This window comes from Delphinus delphis, chromosome 5 (assembly GCF_949987515.2).
Source record: "Delphinus delphis chromosome 5, mDelDel1.2, whole genome shotgun sequence".
In the NCBI taxonomy this organism is placed as follows: Eukaryota; Metazoa; Chordata; class Mammalia; order Artiodactyla; family Delphinidae; genus Delphinus; species Delphinus delphis.
This window is the reverse complement of record NC_082687.1, coordinates 116,289,315-116,313,189: the sequence shown is the minus strand read 5'-3', so window position 1 is coordinate 116,313,189 and position 23,875 is coordinate 116,289,315. Positions and strand designations below refer to the sequence as shown.

The window sequence follows — 23,875 nt, the reverse complement described above, 5'->3', positions numbered from 1 at the left end:
TTGTTTAGAATAAGGAAGAGACCACTGAGTCAATGAATGGTCAGGTGAATAAAGTCTAACAATTAAAACATAAAGAGTTATATAGTATAATGAATTTTAAATAATAAGTTTACCATGATGTTCTAGCAACAAAGACGTACTTAGGTTACTGATGCTTTAAGTATTATTCAAGAAAATAATTGTTAATCTTTCTAAAGTTATTTAGGTATTAACTTGAAGGATAAGACAATGAATAGTCAGGATATTTTCAGTCTTCCTTGATTCATGTGTCATCTGCCAAATTTAAATAGCTCCCTAACAATTTTATCTTCATATCACTATACAGAAAATGCAACCAGCTGTTGCCTATTTCCAATGACCCACAGAAAATGGTTGTAATTTGTAATAGGAGCAATTTAGGTTTGATGTAAGGAAGAATTTTATGAATGTGAAAGAAGTTCATGAATGTGTAATTTAGGAAATGAGACTGTAGACACCCCTTATGTTGGCTTATTAAAAAATAGGATAGTTATTAATGTATATATTGGGATGGTTCTTTGATAATGACCATTTATTTAAAAAAATAATACTAATAACAATAAAATAATACTAGAGGGCTATTATCCATTAAGAAGTAATAATATTATTAATAATTATTTAATAATATGCAAAGGTTAAATAATTATGAAGAACTAGGAAAAAATAAGTATTCTATAAAAGCTCATAGAAGACTATCAAAGTGACATTTGGAAAAGAATGTATAAAATATTTTTAAAAAGAGACTAGCTTTATAAGCATGTAAATTTAGAGGAACAAGAACAAGCCAGTTACTTTAACAAGGACCATAAATGCCTTGTTAGAGAAAAGAATGGTGAATCAATCAGAGTTAGCATACTGGCTAATATGTTGTCTTTTAATTGGTTTCTCCATTATTGGCCTATCAAGGTTAATTTTGTGTGTGTTTCGACTTACCACAGGTTACTGGTTTGTCTTCTCATCCACAGCAGAGTTCAAAATGAGCACAGATTCCCCACAGAGCAAGTGCTATGAACAATGCAGCAGATCATCTGCCTTTGGATTTTCTTTCTACTGTCAGGTGTGTTGCTCAACATGAGGCCAAGAGTGTGGACTGTTTACACTGAGAATAGACAGCACTGAAAGCTAAAATATTAGCATGTGATATGAGTATAAGTCAGTTCTCACTGTGGTTGCAACTGGTCCTCTTCTGCATGATATGCTGCCTTCAAGCTCATGATAAAGAGGTCATTTTCTTTTATTCTCGTTTAAATCTTTTCCCCTCATTTTATTTTCCAACTGCCAAATTTACAATTACAACCAAGATAAACCTGCTGACTTAGGTGGCTTACAATTCCAGAACATGTCCCATGGCACAGACAATTAAAGAATAATTAATATACGTAAAACAGACCAGTGAAAATTGGCAAGTAATTCCAATTCACAGAATTGCTAATTTTAAATATTTTTTCTGAATTTGCCATCATGTTGAGAGGAATGGGGCAGTTGCACCAGGCTGTATCTACAAACTCTATATTTTCACAGTCAACCTGCTACCATTATATTATGTGACTGCATACTTTTGACCGATAATATTGATGAAATTGTGGCACGAGCTTTGCCAATGTGAGACTTACACATTTGAGTGAATAATGAAAAATTGAATCAGTGACTTGCCAAGTGTCAGAATATTTTTACCACATCAATATTTTGAAATACGTCTTATATTTTAGTTGTGTGGAACACTTTATATTTCATCGTCAGTAGTTGATTTGGGTCACATTTTGCATGTGACTTAATTCAAAATGGTGCAACAGACTCAGAAGCTTTCTTATTGTCCTGCAAAGCCAGTCTAATTAAATTTTATCTCTTATTATTGGCATTCATGACCAGTTCTAAGTTTCAGGTTAGAAAATTAAGCAATAACATTTGATACGAATATTATGGCAGTTGTTTTTTTGAAATGTTCTCATTCTAGAAAATATAGCCTATGTATTATTTTTTGTAATTTAATGTCCATTGTTTGAATTAAAATAAATCTTTCCATTTCCTATTGAGTGAATAATACTTTTATTGTTTTCTATTGAAGGTAATTATTTAATTAGTTTCCTACTCTTCTTATAATGAATTATCAAAAGATTAATACTTGAGAACTTGTCATATCACTTTCACAGCATGCTTTAGCAAGAAATATAGTACAACTCAATATCAAAAAAACAAACAACCCAAATAAAAATGGGCAGAAGGCCTGAATAGACATTTTTCTAAAGAAAACATGTAGATGAAAAGATGCTCAACATTGCTAATCATCAGGGAAATGCAAATCAAAACCACAATGAGATGTCACCTTACACCTGTCAGAATGGCTATCATCAAAAACAATACAAATAACAAATGTTGGCAAGGATGTGGAGAAAAGGGAACTTTGGACACTGTTTGTGGGACTGTAAATTGGTGCAGCCACTGTGGAAAACCATATGAAAGTTTCTCAAGAAACTAAAAATAGAGCTACTATATGACCCCGCAATTCCACTCCTGGGGATATATTTGAAGAAAACTAAAACACTAGTTCAAAAAGATACATGCATCCCAATGTTCCTAGCAGCATTATTTACAACTGCTAAGATATGGAAGCAACTTAAGTGTCCATCAACAGAAGAATGGATGAAGAAGAAGTGGTATATATATATATATATATATATACACACACACATACACACACACACACATAATGGAATACTACTCAGCAATAAAAGAGAAAAAATTTTTGCCATTTGCAGCAACATAGATTGACTTGGCGAGCATTATGCTAAGTGAAATAAGTCAGACAGAGAAAGACAAATACTGTATGTTATCACTTATATGTGGGACCTAAAAAATAAAACAAATGAATGGATATAAAAAATAAATAAAACATCTTGGGTGTTCCACAGGGTGGCTGCGGAGTCCTGGGATGAGAAACACCTGCATGCAGAGGGTGACAGAGACCCCGCTTTCCAGGCTTGTCCGTAAAAGTTTGGCTTTACCACCTGTCTAGCAACCCCCAACACCTCGCACCACCCAACCCCCTCGCCTCAGGAGCCCTGCCAAGTGTGGGAACGGGCTCTGGCCCAAAGGCATTGAGTGAATCCTCAAACCAGAGTTGGGGAGTGAACTGCGCATTTGCAGCTGCAAATCTATAGCCTTCATGGAGGCCAAAGGGGCAGCACCGCAGACTTCTGTCATGTGGCTGAAAGGGTCTTTGTGCTCTGGCCAGGTCAGGCCTGAGCCTCTGAGGTGGGAGAGCCGAGTTCAGGACATTGGTCCACCAGAGACCTACTGTCTCCAAATAATACCAATTAGCGAGAGCTCTCCCAGAGATCTGTGTCTCAACACTAAGACCCAGCTCCACTCAACGACCAGCAAGCTACAGTGCTGGACACCCCATGCCAAACAACTAGCAAGACAGGAACACAACCCCACCCATTAGCAGAGAGGCTGCCTAAAATCATACTAAGTTCACAGACACCCCAAAACACACCACCGGCCGCAGTCCTGCCCACCAGAAAGACAAGATCCAGCCTCATCCACCAGAACACAGGCACTAGTCCCCTCCACCAGGAGGCCTACGCAAGCCACTGAACCAAGCTTACCCACTGGGGGAGGACACCAAAAAAAATGGCAACTACAAACCTGTGGCCTGAAAAAAAAGAGACCACAATCACAGTAAGTTAAGCAAAATGAGAAGACAGAGAAATACACAGCAGATGAAGGAGCAAGGTAAAAACCCACCAGACCAAACAAATGAAGAGGAAATAGGCAGTCTACCTGAAAAAGAATTCAGAATAATGATAGTAGAGATGATTCAAAATCTTGGAAATGGAATGGAGAAAATACAAGAAACATTTAACAAGGACCTAGAAGAAGTAAAGAGCAAACAAACAATGATGAACAACACAATAAGTGAAATTAAAAATTCTCTTGAAGGAATAATAGCAGAATAACTGAGGCAGAAGAACAGATAAGTGACCTGGAAGATAAAATAGTGGAAACAACTACCACAGAGTAGAATAAATAAAAAAGAATGAAAAGAATTGAGGACAGTCTCAGAGACCACTGAGACAACATTAAACACACCAACATTTGAATTATAGGGGTCCCAGAAGAAGAAGAGAAAAAGAAAGGGACTGAGAAAATATTTAAAGAGATTATAGTTGAAAACTTCACTAACATGGGAAAGGAAATAGTTACTAAAGTCCAGGAAGCACAGAGAGTCCCATACAGGATAAATCCAAAGAGAAACATGCCAAGACACATATTAATCAAACTATTGAAAGTTAAATACAAAGAAAAAATATTAAAAGCAGCAAGGGAAAAGCAACAAATAACATACAAGGAATCCCCATAAGGTTAACAGCTGATCTTTCAGCAGAAACTCTGCAAGCCAGAAGGGAGTGGCAGGACATATTTAAAGTGATGAAAGGGAAAAAAAAGCCTACAACCAAGATTACTCTACCCAGCAAGGGTGTCACTCAGATTCGATGGATAAATTAAAAACTTTACAGACAAGCAAAAGCTAAGAGAATTCAGCACCACCAAACCAGCTTTACAACAAATGCTAGAGGAACTTCTCTAGGCAGGAAACACAAAAGAAGGAAAAGACCTACAATAACAAACCCAAAACAACTAAGAAAATGGTAATAGGAACATACATATCGATAATTACCTTAAATGTGAATGGATTAAATGGTCCAACCAAAAGACATAGACTGGCTGAATGGATACAAAAACAAGACCCATATATTTGCTCTCTACAAGAGACCCACTTCAGACCCAGGGACACATACAGACTGAAAGTGTTATACAGCAGCAACTAACACAACAATGTAAAACAATTATACTGCAATAAAGCTGTTAAAAAAAAAGGGGGGGAAATAAAGATTATATTTTTGGTGTAAATAAATAAATAAAAATGAGACATATGAAGTCTATGTAGAAACAAGAACAGTGTTCTAACATTATGCAAAAAAAAGTCTGACCATAAAATTTTGTATTTACTGTGATGGTAACCATGTAAACACACATACAAAAATGCTATAAGGGAATATGTAAAAAATGAAAAATAGTTCTGATAGTGGGATATGAGAGTCCTGCATTTATTTTCTAGACTTTAAAAATGTTGCTTTAGTTCTTCTATAGTTGAAAAAAATTTATTAAAATTTAGGAAAACCAAAAAGAAATAGAAGGTATCAGAAAATTATTTGCTAAGAAGACTATTTGCTATGTGAGTATATGTGTTTGTATATACACTCAAATATACAATTTACAGATTCACAGAATTTCAAAGGGAAAATAATTATGTGCTTCATAGCAAGTTGTAATTTATATGGTCATAAATAATAAAACAACAAGGTACTATAAATTTAATATATTAGGAATTCAATTAAATTTCTTTTGTGTAGCCAAACAACTTCAGGAATATTTTGGTATGAAGCTAAGATATGGTTGATAGGAAGTTGGTGGATAGAGAGTTAGTTCAATATAACTTATTAGAGAGCTTTGAAATGGTGAGACAAGAGCTCCATATTACTTCCAGGAAAAATTTTACAGATGGTTAAGATCTTTGCAGTTTCCTAGCATACCCACTCACTGCTGTCCCTACCCCTTTTGGTATGTGTTTTAAAAGGCATTATGTTCCTTTGATAATTTCTTTTCTCTGGCCATTGTACCAGACCTCAATTCATCTGAAACCCCTTTCTGTTTTGAGCAGAGATACAATCTTCCCAGGCAGTGATCTAGTAAATGAGAATTCAGTGTCAATTCACCCCTTCTAACTCTCTTACCTGGACCTTAAGATGACCACTTAACCGTCATTCAAAGTTTATTGTCATCTTCAGTTTCCTCTTCATTGAAATTACATGTACTAGAATAACTAGCGTCAGAGCAAAAGTCACATTCCTGACAACTTACTATGTGCTAGGCTCAGTGCCATCAGCTTTACCTACTGTATTTCTCAAGACTCTTTCAAATGCAAGTTTGATATTTAACTTAGGCAAGAATGAAGGAAATTTATTGGCTTGCTAAACAGAAGACTCCATGTATGAATTCAGACAAAGCTGGATTCCAGGGCTCAAACACTGATATTGGTAATATTAATTTTAATTTTCATTCTATCTTTTTTTTGGTTTCATTCTACAGGAAGTCTCCTTCTCCATATTTAGGAAAATGAATGCCTACAGCCACAGATGCAGATCCTCCCAGTGGCTACTGGTAGATAAATATAATTATACATATACATGTAAATATGTGTGTAATATATCATTATATGTCTTAATTCATTGATACTCATAACAACCCTTATGAGGCAGATGCTAGTTTTTAAATATCAATTTTGGTTTTGAGGAAACTGGAACACAGACAAGTTTAAGTAACTGTCTCAAGGTTACACAGCTCCACAGTGGTAGACCCAGGTTCCCAATCCAAAAAGTCTTACATTAGAAATGATGCTCTTTACCACTCCACTATACTGTTTGACCAGTGACCATATATCAATAGAAGTACAGTGGAAGTCTGTGATGGCTCAGCCTTATTTATGTCCTGTGCCAGAACTGATCACTGTATGGTTGAATCTTAAAATCATGCTGCTTGAAAGACACCAGCTAAATAGAGTTTATATTGTGTAAACTTTACATAGAATTCTAAAAAATGAAAATTGATCTAGAGTTACAAAGTAGATCAGTAGTTGTCTGGGGCTGTGTCACATGAGAGATGGATAGCAAAGGAGAAGAAAAAAACTTGGGGGAAAAAGTTCTGTATCTTGAATTTGGTGGCACTTTTAAAAGAATGTATATTGGTCACATTTAACAAGGTTTAATATTTAAATGTGTACAGTTTATTGTATACGAATTATGCCTCAGTACATTTGTTAAAAAAGAAATATATATGTGTGAGAAAACAACAGATTTATAAGCAGTAGGAAATTGCAAAGAATAATGGTGAGAGAAAAAGAATAAACAGTAAGAAAGAGAGCAAGTTGAGAATTCCCTGGCTGTTCAGTGGTTAAGACTCACCACTTTCACTGCTGATGGTGTGGGTTCGATCCCTGGCTGGGGAACTAAGATCCTGCAAGCTGCGCAGTGCAACCAAAAAAAAAACAACAACAAAAAAAAAAAACAAAAAAGAGAGACAGCAAGAAAACTGATCAGCCACCAAAAAGAGAAGAAAAACATTTTGGAAATGAAAAACATTCCACTTAATACATAATATAGATTTGTAGAATTTATATAGGGATCTTCCATTGTCAATAATTTATAGGCATCTTTTTCTTCTACATTAGCTTAGATATTAATTTGGTTTTTTTGACAAAATAATAAAACAATTTGAAAAATTTCTAACTTACTGTTCAAGGCACCAACATGTTAATGGGTTATTGGAGTTAGTTCATAATAGATGGCTATATTCCCTTGGCCTAGTATAATCATTCTCTAGTTCATATTGAGAGGAATAAATTGTAACATAGATAAAACCATGAGTCCAGCAGAGAACACAGTGTATCCAGCTCATAAATTTGTGCACACATAAGACAGTATTATAGTTGTAAAATATGTATACTGGCTCCACCTTTTCTCAGATCATGACATATTTACAAATTGTAATTTCCTCTAGAGATGTACTGTGACTAAATTATCGTCTGTTTTTGCTCCAGTGCTTTGAGGAAAAAAAATACATCTAATTCATCTTGGTTTAGATAGTACTAGTGAAATATGTAAACTTAGTTCTTTTCCTGTGAATTTCATTCCCTGTAAACATCAAAGCAAATATGGGAAATTGATTTTTACCAGCATAGAATGCATAATCTGCAAGCTTGGAAATGATATTAAATACAAAACTGAATATTTTAGGAAAATCTTTGTGGTGAGGTCACATTATTCATACACAAGCAAATAAGATTTATGTGAATTCCTATAAACTGGTGGGTATTGAAATTTCCAGTAAAGGAAATCATGAATATACATCTATGACTAGCTTCTCATCTACAGAGGCCTGTGCTAGTTTGCAAACTTATCTACTGAATTAATTGCACATTAGACACAGATTAGATATGTATGGAGTGTGAATTTATGGAAAAAGAGCATATTTCTTTTGGGAGAGAACTTCCATATAACTCCTTACAGAGCATTGATTCATGGGATTTTACAAAGGAACTCGGGAGTTTGCTTGTTCACATTTCCCTCCCCTTTCTTACTCACTGTGTTTCTAGAATATCTTCTACAACATGATAAGTATATCAATTTATCATCTGAATTAACGCTTCCCATGTTGCAGAGCTACTACAGCTAATATTTGAGTGCCTTCCACGTGCCAGACAATAATAGATTTTTATATTCATCAACACTGAGAGAGCTTTTACAGCAAAGTACTTTATAACATAGTAACTCATTTATACCTCCAAATGCCCTGTAAAGTAGGTGGTATTAACACATTTCACAAATGATGAAATAGCTTGTAATTGGTAGAGCAGGGATTAAAACTGAGGTAGTCTGTGTCCAATGTCTCTGTTTTGTTCTTGTCCATTATACTGTCTCATATTGTGCTATGTGATTTTTCATATATTATATCATTTAATTCATACAATAATATCACACTCACTAGAGACTGTTGTGTCTAATGTACAGACTTAGAATAAGAATATCTTATTTATTCTTATTCTTAATAAGAATAAGACTTAGAATAAGAGTATCAATATCTGAGACATGAGTTTCCCACTTGCTATGTGATCTGGTACAAATTACTTAATCCCTTTTAGCTTGGTTTTCTTATCTATCATATGGGAACAATCACCGCTTTGTCTCTCTTAGGGAAGTCGTATAGATTAAAGAAAACACTTGGTGTTAAAACACAATGAAACCTTTAGAGCTATATTAGTGTAATATAGCTATATTTATTTCTTACAAGGCAGCCCATGAGAATAGCTCTAATTATTCAAAATTTCTTTTTCTGAATAGAAACTACCCCCCCCCCAACCAGGGGCTACATTGAAACTTCGTTACTTTTTTTTAAAGATTGAGAGTTTTGGAGCCATCAAAGTTTTGCACTAAAGGCTTCATCTTCTTATTTATGCTCTCTAGTTTAAGATAGATGTCCAGTCCTATGTACGATACTCTAGATATGGCATGACCAGTACAAAGTATTATCAATTTGTTCAATTATCATTTTGTATCATATCATATACATATAAATTGTGCAGGATAACATTTCTATTAATAATTAAAGCCCAAGGTTTAAACTTTTTGTCAGTCTCATCTGAGGGACAATGGATTTTGAACTTGTTGCCAACAGAAAAATAAAATTTTCTTTCATACGAATTGCTACTATTAAACTGGGCATAGTTTTATCCACCTTACAGATAATGGTTTGGGTACTAGGACAGTATAATTTGGGGAAGGATCTATGTAGATTCTCAATTTTATTCTGGATCCTTTTTTCTCATTTTTTGGTCATAGGCCCAAGTTTGTTCTGAGCATTGTGAATTGTAGAAATCAAAATAACCCCAACTATTCTTTGCATAAACAGTAAGTGGAATGACTACTTCTTATCTAGTTTTTCTCCACCCTAATAAAGGCAATGGTATTTATATACAGCATCTTCTACTGCCTTCCAACCAGTGAACCATGAAGAGCAGTAAAACATCCTAATTTTATAGCCTGTCCTTTGTGAATTCTTCCATGTATAATGCTTGAACTAGAGTCAAGGGAGTAGAAGAAGTACATTCCATTTCTTGCAAGGACAGCAGTAAAATTCTCACTACCTTTTAAATGGCCTGCCTAAGAAGACTGTGCTTAGTGATAAACCATTTCACTTTCCTTCCTTCTGAAATAGTAAACTGCATTTTCTTTTATAGTTTATTTTTTGCAGGCCTAGTGCAAAAATGTACATTATATTGTCATGTGTCTGTGTTGGAAAAAACATCTCCAGATCTTACATTTAATTTTTTGGTCAGCTTTGTAAGAATTACTACCCAATGTATAAAAGTACTTGCTCAACCAACTCGAATTTTTTGGTGAGGTTTTAATAATTAACCATAACACTTCTTGTTTTATGCCATTAAAAACATAGCTTACATGACAGGATGTGGGTATCTGAAGTGGAGGCTAAGTGTGTGATTTGGCTGCAAATCGGAAGGAAAAATCTCCGCTGAATTATTAATGGCTTATTCTCTTAAGAAAGGTAATGTTTCACCAAAAATGATAAACTATTATAAAAACTTAATGAAAATGTTGTATACAAGCAGTTTAGAACATTTTAAAAGTCATCTATCAGTTCAAAATTACTATAAGCTCTACTCTCAATTGGATGATAATATTCACCTTATTATATTAACAATGATCAGAAGGAAATAGGACTACTTGTGGAAAAAATTTACATAGTCAATCAAAATAGGATGGAAATTAAAATATGACCATGTTTTTAATAGTATAATTAAAAGAACTAAGCCTTTTTTTTTTTTGTTAAAAAATAAAGCTATGGTGTGCTGGAAAAAATTAAAGTAAAATTTACTTTTGCATATGTGGTGGGCAGAATAATGGCTCCATGCCCCAGTCCCTGGAATTTGGGAATATGTTACCTTACATGGTGAAAGTACTTTACAGGTGTGATTAAGTTAAGCATTTTGAGATGGGAAAGTTATCTTGGATTATCTGAGTGGGCCCAAGGTATTCACAAGGATCCTTTTAAGGGAAAGTGGAGGCAAGAATATGAGAGAAGCTATGGAAACAGAGGTTGCAGTCCTGAAATTGCTGGCTTTGAGGATGAAAGGGGGCTAGGAGCCAAGGAAGCTGGAAAAGGAAGGAATAGATTCTCCCCTAGAGGCTCAGGAAGGAACCAGCGCTTCTAACACCTTGATGGCAGCCCTGTGAGACTCATTGTGAACTTCTGACCTCCAGAACTGTAAGGGAATATATTTGTGTGGTGTTAAGCCACTAAGTTTATAATAATTTGTTATAGTAACAGTAGGAAACTAATATAATGCAACATGTGAGTTTTATTTTAGCTCTAGAATATAAATTTTTTAAATACTAAAACAACATCAGTATTCTTCCATAGTCTTGAATAAAATAACTTTAAATATCTATTGAAAGCAAATGTTTTTATGCTTGGGCATGAACTATGACTTTTAGATCTCTTGGAATGTTAAAAACTATTGAATTGAAATTCTTAATTCTTAAGTTAGATGTTAACTTTGTATATGAGAGCCTCTAATTCAACTTCTTTAATGCTAGTGATCTAAATTAGCTTTTCAGATGAGCTAAAGCAACTGTGTTAACAATTCTATAGTCAGGAATTTGTAGTCATAATGCAATGTCAGGGGCTCTATGTGTAAATTGCTTCTGCTTAAAAAAATCTTTTTTCCATTAAACTATGGTTAAAAGCCAGAAGAGACCAGACATCATAGCAATGAGTTAAAATTATTAGAAATTTAAAATGCAGTGTCTTACTCTGTGAGATTTCACCATAATTGCAAATATTTTACTTTATGTTGTATAGACTCATAGCTTTTACACATTTAAAAACTATTATTATATTCTAGTAGTGCCAAGAGGCTTATGAGATATTTAATAAACATCTTGAAACCCATTTACACGAGCACATTTCAATGAAACTATTTCCAGAAAAATGGAATAGAATTGTGATAGAATTGATTGCACTGCTGAATGTAAATAGCATTTCTGGTTGGAGTTAAACCTACCATGAAAGATTAAAAACAAGCACCTTGTCAAACTTTGCTGTTAGGGGTCATATTTAAAAATGTGTTGTGCATGATTTATTTTACAGGAAAGTGAATGTTAGAGTATCATAGGACTGTAAATGATATTTGTTTGTGTACACAGTAAAAAAAAATCCTTGACTATAAAGCCTCCTGGCTTATTAGATATGCATCTTAAAAATTTCCCTGTCACTAAATTTTGACATGTGAAATGTTAGTATTAACCTAACATCTTGTTCACTGATTTATTTTTTAATTTTTACAAGAAAAGCAACATGCCATATAAAACTCCACAAGTTTTGGTTGACCATGGCTATGTTTTTAAATAAAATCATTCTTAAATATTATAGAAATACATGTAGTTTCTAGAACTAAATATAGTTACATATGTGGAAGTTTTAGAAATAAAATAACAATGCAGTTGTCTCTAAAACAATTTTGTTATTTATTTTGTTTATCTACCATGCTTGGATCTAAACAAGTAAGCAAACGGATGGCCCCTAACTTGTATCACCTGAGGTTTTTTAATTTACAAAGCTGGACCACGAAAATTTTGAGAATTTGATTTCAGATCAAAGTCTTTTTATATCACAAGTTATTTTAAAATATGTTTTTGATAAATTGAAGAAAAACATTTAAAGCAACATGAAATTTCATAGGTGCACACAATGACAAGAAAGTGTCCTTTTCTTGCTATACGTGTGAATACCGATACTCCACAGTATAAGCTTCATTGTGGATGAGCGGACTGACTTCAAAACCTTAGGAAAGATGTATGTTGCTGCATCCAGTAATTTTCTAGATACTGACATTTGGCTTCTCAGTTCATATGGAAGATCCACAGTGAGGAGCAATATTGATCATTATGTGACAGACATCTCAATAAATACTGTTTCCATGATTTTTATTTGTTATAGTCTCTTTAAAGTTTCTAGGGAGTGCAACACAAATGCTACTCCTTGATAAAGTAAGAATAAATACTAGAAGGAGCAGTTTGAAATTATTAATAATTTATCTGTGTTAGACACTGAGTCAGAAGGTAGCAAATCTAGAGAGATTCTTTAGATGAAATAAGAACTCCCAGTCATGATGTTAGCTGTATTTATAAAAAGTCTTCAAAATTTTCTCAGACATTCTTTTAAATATTCCTTCAACAAATATTTATAAGGCAGGTACTCTTTGAGGGGTAGGAATACCAGTGAAGAATACAAATAAGAAAACCTACCTTTCAAGGGGATTACATCCTAAGAAGAGAGACAATTTTACAACATAAATAAGTCGACAGTTATGTTAGAAAGTGACAGGAGATGCAGAAAAAAAAAATTGCTGGCTGATACCAGGCTCCTAACTGTACCTGGCTTTGATTGCCCAAGCTAGCATTGTACATTTTTTAATGAGTTGTTAATTGAGAAGCAGAAGCACAACAATCAGCATTATCTTCTTATTTGTGAAAATAATTCTACAATTTTGTGTAATTTTAATAAAACTTAGAAAGACCATTTATTTTTATTTATCTGAGCAAAGATTTTCTAGAGGAAAAGAAATATCTCCTTTAAACTATGTTTACAATTAAAATTAACTTATGTTTTTGTTTTCTCTAAAACTGGAGGAAAGGATTCGGCCAGCAGCCTTCATTTGGGCTACAACTCTTCACAGAGTCTCCAGCCCACTGGCCTACTACATCAGATTTTGGATTCACCAAGCCTCCACAATCATAGTCTTGGTGCTCCAGCTGGGTATCAGGCCTGAGCCTCTGACGTGGGAGAGCCAAGTTCAGGATATTGGTCCACAAGAGACCTCCCAGCCCCACGTAATATCAAATGGCGAAAGCTCTCACAGAGCTCTCCATCTCAACGCTAAGACCCAGCTCCACTCAACAACCAGCAAGATACAGTGCTGGGCACCTTATACCAAACAACTAGAAAGACAGCAGCACAAACCCACCCATTAGCAGAGAGGCTGCCTAAAATCATACTAAGTTCACAGACACCCCAAAACACACCACCGGCCGTGGTCCTGCCCCCCCCCAAGAAAGACAAAATCCATCCTCATTCACCAGAATACAGGCACCAGTCCCCTCCACCAGGAAGCCTACACAACCCACTGAACCAAACTTACCCACTGAGGACAGACACCAAAAACAACGAGAACTATGAATCTGCAGCCTGCAGAAAGTAGACCCCAAACACAGTAAGTGAAGCAAAATGAGAAGACAGAGAAATACACAGCAGATGAAGGAGCAAGGTAAAAACCCACCAGACCAAACAAATGAAGAGGAAATAGGCAGTCTACCTGAAAAGAATTCAGAGTAATGATAGTAGAGATGATCCAAAATCTTGGAAACAGAATGGAGAAAATACCAGAAACATTTAACAAGAACCTAGAAGAACTAAAGAGCAAACAAACAATGATGAACAACACAATAAATGAAATTAAAAATTCTCTCGAAGGAATCAGTAGCAGAATAACTGAGGCAGAAGAACGGATAAGTGACCTGGAAGATAAAATAGTGGAAATAGGGCTTCCCTGGTGGAGCAGTGGTTGAGAGCCCACCTGCTGATGCAGGGGACACGGGTTCATGCCCCAGTCCGGGAAGATCCCACATGCCACAGAGCGGCTGGGCCCATGAGCCATGGACGCTGAGCCTGCACGTCCAGATCCTGTTGCTCTGCAACGGGAGAGGCCACAACAGTGAGTGTCCTGCATACGGCAAAAAAAAAAAAAAAAAAAAAGAAAGAAAAAAAATAGTGGAAATAACTATTGTAGAACAGAATAAAGAAAAAAAGAATGAAAAGAATTGAGGACAGTCTCAGAGACAACTGGGACAACATTAAACACACGAACATTTGAATTATAGGGGTCCCAGAAGAAGAAGAGAAAAAGAAAGGGACTGAGAAAATATTTGAAGAGATTATAGTTGAAAACTTCCCTAATATGGGAAAGGAAATAGTCAATCAAGTCCAGGAAGCACAGAGAGTCCCATACAGGATAAATCCAAAGAGAAACACACCAAAATATATTACTCAAGCTATCAAAAATTAAATACAAAGAAAACATATTAAAAGCAGCAAGGGGAAAGCAACAAATAACACACAAGGGAATCCCCATAAGGTTAACAGCTGATTTTCAGCAGAAACCCTGCCAGACAGAAGGGAGTGGTAGGACATATTTAAAGTGATGAAAGAGGAGAACCTACATCCAAGATTACCCAGCAAGGATCTTATTCAGATTCGATGGAGAAATTAAAACCATTACAGACAAGCAACAGCTAAGAGAATTCAACACCACCAAACAAGCCTTACAACAAATGCTAAAGGAACTTCTCTAGGCAGGAAACATGAGAAGGAAAAGACGCACAATAACAAACCCAAAACAATTAAGAAAAAGGTAACAGGAACACACATATCGATAACTACCTAAAATGTAATGGATAAAATGCTCCAACCAAAAGATGTAGACTGGCTGAATGGATACAAAAACAAGACCCATATATATGCTGTCTACAAGAGACCCACTTCAGACCTAGGGACACATACAGACTGAAAGTGAGGGAAGGAAAAAGATATTTCATGCAAACAGAAATCAAAAGAAAGCCGGAGTAGCAATTCTCATATCAGACAAAATAGCCTTTAAATAAAGACTATTACAAGAGACAAAGAAAGACACTACATAATGATCAAGGGGTCAATCCAAAAGAAGATATAACAATTATAAAATTTTTATGCACCCAACATTGGAGCACGTCAAAACTTAAGGAAAATGTTAACAGCCATAAAAGGGGAAATCGACAGTAACACAATCAGAATAGGGGACTTTAACACCCCACTTTCAACAATGGGCAGATCAATCAAAATGAAAATAAATAAGGAAACACAAGCTTTAAATGATACGTTAAATAAGATGGACTTAATTGATATTTATAGGACATCCATTCAAAAACAACAGAATACACTTGCTTCTCAAGGGCTCATGGAACATTCTCCTGGATAGATCATATCAAGCCTTGCTAAATTAAAAAAAATTGAAATCATATCAAGTATGTTTTCCGACCACAATGCTATGAGACTAGATATCAATTACAAGAGAAAATCTGTAAAAAATACAAATACAAGGAGGCTAAACAATACATTACTAAATTACCAAGGGATTACTGTAGAAATCAAAAAGGAAACCAAAAAAAACTAGAAAAAAATGTCAATGAAAACATGACAACCCAAAACCTATGGGATGCAGCAAAAGCAGTTCTAAGAGGGAAGTTTATAGCAATACAACCCTAACTCAAGACACAAGAAACATCTCAAATTAACAACCTAACCTTACACCTAAAGCAATTAGAAAAAGAAGAACAAAAAAACAGCAAAGTTAGCAACAGGGAAAAATCATAAAGATCAGATCAGAAATAAATGAAAAAGAAATGAAGGAAGCAATAGCTAAGATCAATAAACTAAAAGCTGGCTCTTTTAGAAGATAAACAAAATTGATAAACCATTAGCCAGACTTATCAAGAAAAAAAGGGAGAACACTCAAATGAATAGAATTAGAAATTAAAAAGGGGAAGTAACAACTGACACTGCAGAAATACAAAGGATCATGAGAGATTACTACAAGTAACTCTATGCCAATAAAATGGACAACCTGGAAGAAATGGACAAATTCGTAGAAAAGCACAACCTTCTGAGACTTAACCAGGAAGAAACGTAAAATATAAACACACCAAACACAAGCACTGAAATTGAAACTGTGATTAAAAACCTTCCAACAAAGAAAAGCCCAGGACCAGACGGATTCACAGGCGAATTCTATCAAACATTTAGAGAAGAGCTAACACCTATCCTTCTCAAACTCTTCCAGAATATAGCAGAGGGAGGAACACTGCCAAACTCACTCTATGAGGCCACCATCACCCTGAAACTAAAAGCAGACAAAGGTGTCCCACAAAAAAGAAAAACTACAGATCAATATCACTGATGAACATAGATGTAAAAATTCTTAACAAAATCCTGGCAAACAGAATCCAGCAGCACATTAAAAGGATCATACATCTTGATCGAATGGAGTTTATCTCAGGAATGCAAGGATTCTTCAGTGTACACATATCAATCAATGTGATCCACCATATTAACAAACTGCAGAATAAAAACCATATGATCATCTCAATAGATGCAGAAAAAGCTTTTGACAAAATTCAACACCATTTATGATAAAAACTCTCCAGAAAGTAGGCATTGAGGGAACTTACCTCAACATAGTAAAGGCCATATATGACAAACCCACAGCCAACATCATTCTCAATGGTGAAAAACTGAAGCAATTTACACTAAGATTAGGAACAAGACAAGGTTGCCCACTCTCACCATTATTATTCAACATAGTTTTGGAAGTTTTAGCCACAGCAATCAGAAAAGAAAAAGAAATAAAAGGAATCCAAATCAGAAAAGAAGAAGTAAAGCTATCACTGTGTGCAGAAGACATGATACTATACATAGAGAATCCTAAAGATGCTACCTGAAAACCAATCAATGCATTTCGTAAAGTCGCAGGATACAAAATTAATGCACAGAAATTGCTTGCATTCCTATACACTAATGATGAACAATCTGAAAGATAAATTAAGGAATCACTCCCATTTATCATTGCACAAAAAGAATAAAATACCTAGGTATAAACTTACCTAAAGAGAGAAAAGACCTGTATGCAGAAAACTATAAGACACTGATGGAAAAAATTAAAGATGTTACAAACAGATGGAGAGATATACCATGTTCTTGGATTAGAAGAATCAACATTGTGAAAATGACTATACTACCCAAAGCAATCTACAGATTCAATGCAATCCCTATCAAACTACCACTGGCATTTTTCACAGAACTAGAACATAATATTCCACAATTTGTATTGAAACACAAAAGACCCCAAATAGCCAAAGCAGTCTTGAAAAAGAAAAACAGAGGTTAAGGCTCCTTGACTTCAGACTACAAAACTACAGTAATCAAAACAGTATGGTACTGGCACAAAAACAGAAATATAGATCAATGGAACAGGATAGAAATCCCAGAGGTAAACCCACACACATATGGTCACCTTATATTTGCTAAAGGAGACAAGAATATACAATGGAGAAAAGACAGCCTCTTCAATAAGTGGTGCTGGGAAAACTGAACAGCTACATGTAAAAGAATGAGATTAGAACACTCCCTTACATCATACACAAAAATAAACTCAAAATGGATTAAAGACCTAAATGTAAGGCCAGACACTATAAAACTCTTAGAGGAAAACATAGGCAGAACACTCTATGACATAAATCACAGCAAGATCCTTTTTGACCCTCCTCCTAGAGAAATGGAAATAAAAACAAAAATAAACAAATGGGACCTAATGAAACTTAAAAGCTTTTGCACAGCAAAGGAAACTATAACAAGACGAAAAGACAACCCTCTGAATGGGAGAAAATATTTGCAAATGAAGCAACTGACAAAGGCTTAATCTCCAAGATATACAGGCATTTCATGCAGCTGAATATAAAAAAAGCAAACAACCCATTCCAAAAATGGGCAGAAGATCTAAATAGACGTTTCTCCAAAGAAGAGATACAGATTGCCAACAAACACATGAAAGGATACTGAATATCACTGATCATTAGAGAAATGCAAATCAAAACTACAATGAAGTGTCACCTCACACCAGTCAGAATGGCCATCATCAAAAAATCTACAAACTATAAATGCTGGAGAGGGTGTGGAGAAAAGGGAACCGTCTTGCACTGTTGGTGGGAATGTAAACTGATACAGCCACTATGGAGAACAGTATGGATGTTCCTTAAAAAACTAAAAATTGAGCTACCATATGGCCCAGCAATCCCACTACTGGGTATATACCCTGAGAAAACCATAATTCAAAAAGAGTCATGTACCGCGGTGTTCATTGCAGTTCTATTTGCAATAGCCAGAACATGGAAGCATCCCAAGTGTCCATTGACAGATGAGTGGATAAAGAAGATATCTTTATTGCACATATATACAATGGAATATTACTCAGCCATAAAAAGAAACAAAATTGAGTTATTTGTAGTGAGGTGGATGGACCTAGAGACTGTCATACATAGTGAAGTAAGTCAGAAAGAGAAAAACAAATAGCATATGCTAACGCATATATATGGAATCTAAAAAAAAAAAGGTTCTGACGAACCTAGGGGCAGGATAGGAATAAAGATATACAGATGTAGAGAACGGACTTGAGGACACGGGGAGGGGGAACGGTAAGCTGGGACGAAGTAAGAGAGTGCCATGGATATATATACACTACCAAATTTAAAATAGATAGCTAGTAGGAATCAGCCACATAGCACAGGGAAATCAGCTCGGTGCTTTTTGTCCACCTAGAGGGGTGGGATAGGGAGGGTGGGAGGGAGACGCAAGGGGGTGGAGATATGGAGATATATGTTTATGTATAGCTGATTCACTTTGTTATACAACAGAAACAAACACACAAAAAGACAAGAAAAAAATACTGGGGGTAATCCTCATCTTGCTTGGCAAATTTGCACTAGTCCTCTACTTGTAGGCACTCTAGTCATGGTATATCAAAAGGTAATTTGCTTAGCAATTGGTAGATATGCATCTATTTATATACCATTTTATATCAAGCAATATCCACACTGTGTAGGTATAATAATAGCATTCAGTTATCTGTATATGCCCAAATGCCATTGACCATGAATGAAGGATGCTTACAAGCTCAGGTTTTGCACAAGCCATTCTCACGTGGGCTGTTGCATTGCTCAATGCTATTTTTGTCCTCTTAGTTATCTCTCTTGATGAGGTTTGCCCCGTGTGTGTGTGTGTGTGTGTGTGTGTGTGTGTGTGTGTGTGTATGTGTGTGTGTGTGTGTGTGTGTGTGTGTGTGTGAGGGGTGTTACACTGTTCTCTGCTGGTTCAGCTCTGTGTCTTCTAGCTGGCTTCCTGTGTTAGTCATCCAGGGAAACAACAGGTCTTTACTAATGCCCTCAAAACTTGGAAGACAGACAGTGTCTTTTCTCTCCTTATTAGTGATCATGGCTCTTTCTTTATAACCTGTAGCAAAAACAAAAGAAATCCCCTAAAACTCCAAAACTCAGAACCCAAACTAAGACAAAAAACAACAACAAAACAATAAAATCTCAGATCAGGGAAATTCCTTTAGAAATAGGACTGTTACAGGGTCTCAAAGATTGGAACAGCATCTCATTTTGGAAGTTAACTGATTAAAAAAGTAAAGATCCATAGTGGGTGAGTGCAGTGCATACTATGTGTGTTTTAGCTAAGAGAAAAAAAGCTTTAAGAATGTGACAGAATTTTTAAAGTGCCTAGCGAGAAAATAAATTAGAAAATTTTCTATCTCCTGATCATCACTAACAGATCAATTGCCTCTCCAAGGTTACTAGAGATGTCGCAGCTGTTTGTAATGTGTTAGTCTGGGTTCCTTTTTATCTATTCTAGGAAATATTTGTGGGTATATAGAGATCTCAATTTGAAGACATTTATTTTGTATATGATCCTTTCATTGAAAGTCTCAATATTAATGTGTTTCATTAGATATGTAAAATATTTTCTTCTAGATTATTTTATAGTATATTTTTCATAATTTTCTAAATTTCTTTCATGACATTTCACTGTCATGAATTTGATGTCCATGAGTTTGAGTATGCAAACTATTTTGAATGTATCATTTTTGTATTGTGGATTTAAGGCTTTGAAGAAATTACTTTCTTATTCTTCTACTCTCTGTCCTACTCCTTTTCTTTTATTTATGAAAATTAGGTTTAATATTAATTGCATTCCTTTTCCAGGGCTGACAATGAGAATTTTCAAATAAGTACCATATATTCAATTCTTAAGAGAGCAAAGCAAAAAGAGAAAAAAATTCACCTAAAAGTGAATCATTATAAGTTTCAAACTTTTTGAAACACTTTTTAAATTTAAAAAAGTTCTTAGTAGCAATTTGTATTAAATACTTTAAAATTAAGACTCATTATTGTTTAAAAAAATTAACATCTTAAAGAAAGTGATGATAACTAAGGAAAAATGACAGAAATAAGGAATGATGGAGGAAGCTCTACACAGTTTCATACTTTGCAAAGATAGAAAAAATTCTAAGTTTTTTGTCTTGTTTCTAAGTCTAAGAAACACATCTCCCTGGCATCCTATTTCTGATTGCTCAAGTTTGGGAAGTAATTTCATTAAGTCCGTAGTCAAATTTTCGCCTAGCCATAATCACTTAGACAATCTCTAAAAATTTTTTACATTTTGATTGATTAATACCTACGTACTTATGATTAATGTACATTTTTCTAATGCATGACTTTCTAGAAACCCTGTAGTCATAGCCAGTGGGGTAGGCCATTTTGTTATGATGATGTAAATGGACTTCTGCTAATATACATCTTTGTTTTAAATGGCTGATTTTACTATATAGTAAAGTAATAACAACTAAAGTTATGATATTTATGTAACATCTTCTCTTCAGGATTCTCCCATTAGCCATATTATTCTACTTTCAGGAATTTATTATTTTTACATTTCTGAAAATTTTAGGTTTGCTCAAATGATAAAAACATTAAAATTTTAAAATAATTTTCTTTACCTTAGATCAGTTTCACCTTCTAACTGAAGTCATAAAAGAAAGAAGCTCTGAATCATTTACAACAGATAGTAAAATGTAGATTTCCTGAGCATACTGCATTGTCTTAATTATCAACAGATTTAAACTACAATAATATTATGACTTAACTTTTAATTACCTTAGATAGCAATATTCAAACATTAGTTTTTAATTATTCTATTTTCCCAAGTTTCTGATTCTCAAGGGTTAACTATATTTTTAAATTGGGGCATATTTTATTATGAGTTAAATACATAAATTTTTAGTAAGCTGCTCTATCAGTTATAACATATGCATATACCCATATAACCGCCACTCAGAGAAGATACAGAAAATGTCCTTCACCTCAGAAAATTCCCATGTGTTCTTTCCCTTTTAATAGCCCATAATCCTCCTTCCTGTTTCCAGAATTAACCACTTTTCAATTTACAGCACCGTGAATTAGTTCTCTCTATTTTATATTTCATATACATGCTATTATAGAATATGTATTCCTTTTTGTTTGGCTTCTTTCACTCAAGGTATTTTTGAAATACACCCATATTGTTGTGTGTACTAATAGTTCATTCATTTTATTGGTGTTAATATTTCTCTCTCTTTCTTTATATATAAAAAGCACTTCTTTATCCATTCTCTTTTGATGGGCTTTTGGGTTGATTCTTGAATATTATAATAAGACCAACATTAATTTTCTTACACAACTATTTTTGTAGACAAATGCAGTAATTTCTGTTAAGTATATACCTAACAGTGGAATCACCAGGTTAAGGTTAAAGGTATGTTGAGCTTTAGTAGAAAATGTCTATTTCCCAAACACCTTTATCATTTTACACTCCTAGAGTTAAGGAGAGATCCATTTGTTCTCCATCCTTACTAACACTTGCTATTGTTAGTTTTTAATTTTATCCATTCTGGTGATAAATATTATTTCATTGCAATTTTAATTTGTATTTTTATGATAAATAATGACACTGAGCATATGTTTATATATACATAAAATGAAGCTTATTGAACATATTGATATTACTTTTTACCTTTTTTTTTTTTCCATGTCTGTTCAAGTTTTTGACTGTGTTTTGAATTGAGTTATCTTTTTCTGATTTACTTATTAGAATTCTTTTTTCTGTTCTGGATTTAAATCTTGGTCATATTTTCCCCCAGCCTATTTCTTGCCTATTTACTTTCTTAATAATGTTTCTTGATATATTTTAATTTTGAAATATTTTAATTTTGATGATTTAAATTTATTACTTAGGGTGGGTTTTACTGAGCTTTTTGAATATGTATTGGCAACATTTTAGCCATTATCTTTGCTAATATTTTTTGCTTCTTTTTTCTCACATCTTTTTACAATGGTTCAATCTCACAATATATATTAAATTGTATAATGTTGTCCACATATCTCTCATATTTTGTTCTGTTTTTATATTATCATTTTGTCTCCATGCTACACTTTGTGTAATTTCTTTTTTTTTTTAAGGAGTTACTTTTAAAAAACATTTTATTTATTTATTTGGTTGTGCCAGGTCTTGGTTGCAGCAGGTGGGCTCCTTAGTTGCAGCTCGTTGGCTCCTTAGTTGTGGCATGCAAACTCTTAGTTGTGGCATGTGCGATCTAGTTCCCTGACCAGGGATCAATCCTGGGCCTCCTGCATTGGGAGCGCAGAGTCTTAACCACTGCGCCACCAAAGAAGTCCTCCACATTATGTAATTTCTACTGCTACTAGTTTCCTGATCCTTCCTTCTGCGGTGTCCAGTATACTGTTAAACTCATTTGACACATCCTTAACTTACATTATTGTAAATATCTTAGAATGAATTCCTACATTATCGTACATGTTGTAGAATATCCAAAATTTCATTCCTGTTTAAATTTTCCATTTTTCATGTTAATGGTTAAGTACTCATTTTTTAATCCCTACGTCTGATCTTCTGTGTTTTGCATCAGTTGACCCTTCTTTCCCTTTTTTTTCTTTGCATATCTTGAAATGTTTTATGTATACTGGACATTGTGTATAAACAAACCATAAACCTATGGAGGATATCATTTCTCCCTAGAAAGGGCAAGCAGCTAGGATGCAGGCCAGATCACTTCAAGCAGGAATTTATTTGAACTGGGGCTTAGTTCTAACTTTACTTAATTTGGGTTAACTTCTGGTTTCTCAAAACTTGATGTCAAGATTTATTTTCTTTTCTAATTTCCGAAACCAGGATGGCAGTCTTTGTCCTGTATGTATTGCAACATGCAGGGCTTTGGGATCTAAGCACTGAGAGGGTAATATCTGTCTGCTTTTCCACTGCACACTGGCACATACTCAGCTAAAGCCCATGGCAGAGAATCTGTGAGCAGAGAGAATAAGTTTTGAGTTTAGATGTTCTCCAAATCCCTATTTACCACATCAGACTAGTTGATCATTAAAGTCCCTGCTTGGTTCCTCTTCTCCCTCAAGAGTTCCTCTGCCTATGACAGGACAACTTCCCACCTATACTTAGAAAATAT

General features: G+C 34.6%; 1 long non-coding RNA gene across 1 annotated transcript in view; it reads left to right on the top strand.

Annotated features, from left to right (window-relative positions):
* The window catches only part of LOC132425577 (uncharacterized), a 60,282-nt gene extending 59,276 nt beyond the window's left edge, over positions 1-1,006 (top strand). The window contains exon 3 of the long non-coding RNA XR_009519460.1: positions 957-1,006. This is a non-coding gene — a long non-coding RNA (uncharacterized lncRNA). The remainder of the gene's footprint in view (positions 1-956) is intronic.
* The last annotated feature ends 22,869 nt before the right edge of the window (positions 1,007-23,875 follow it).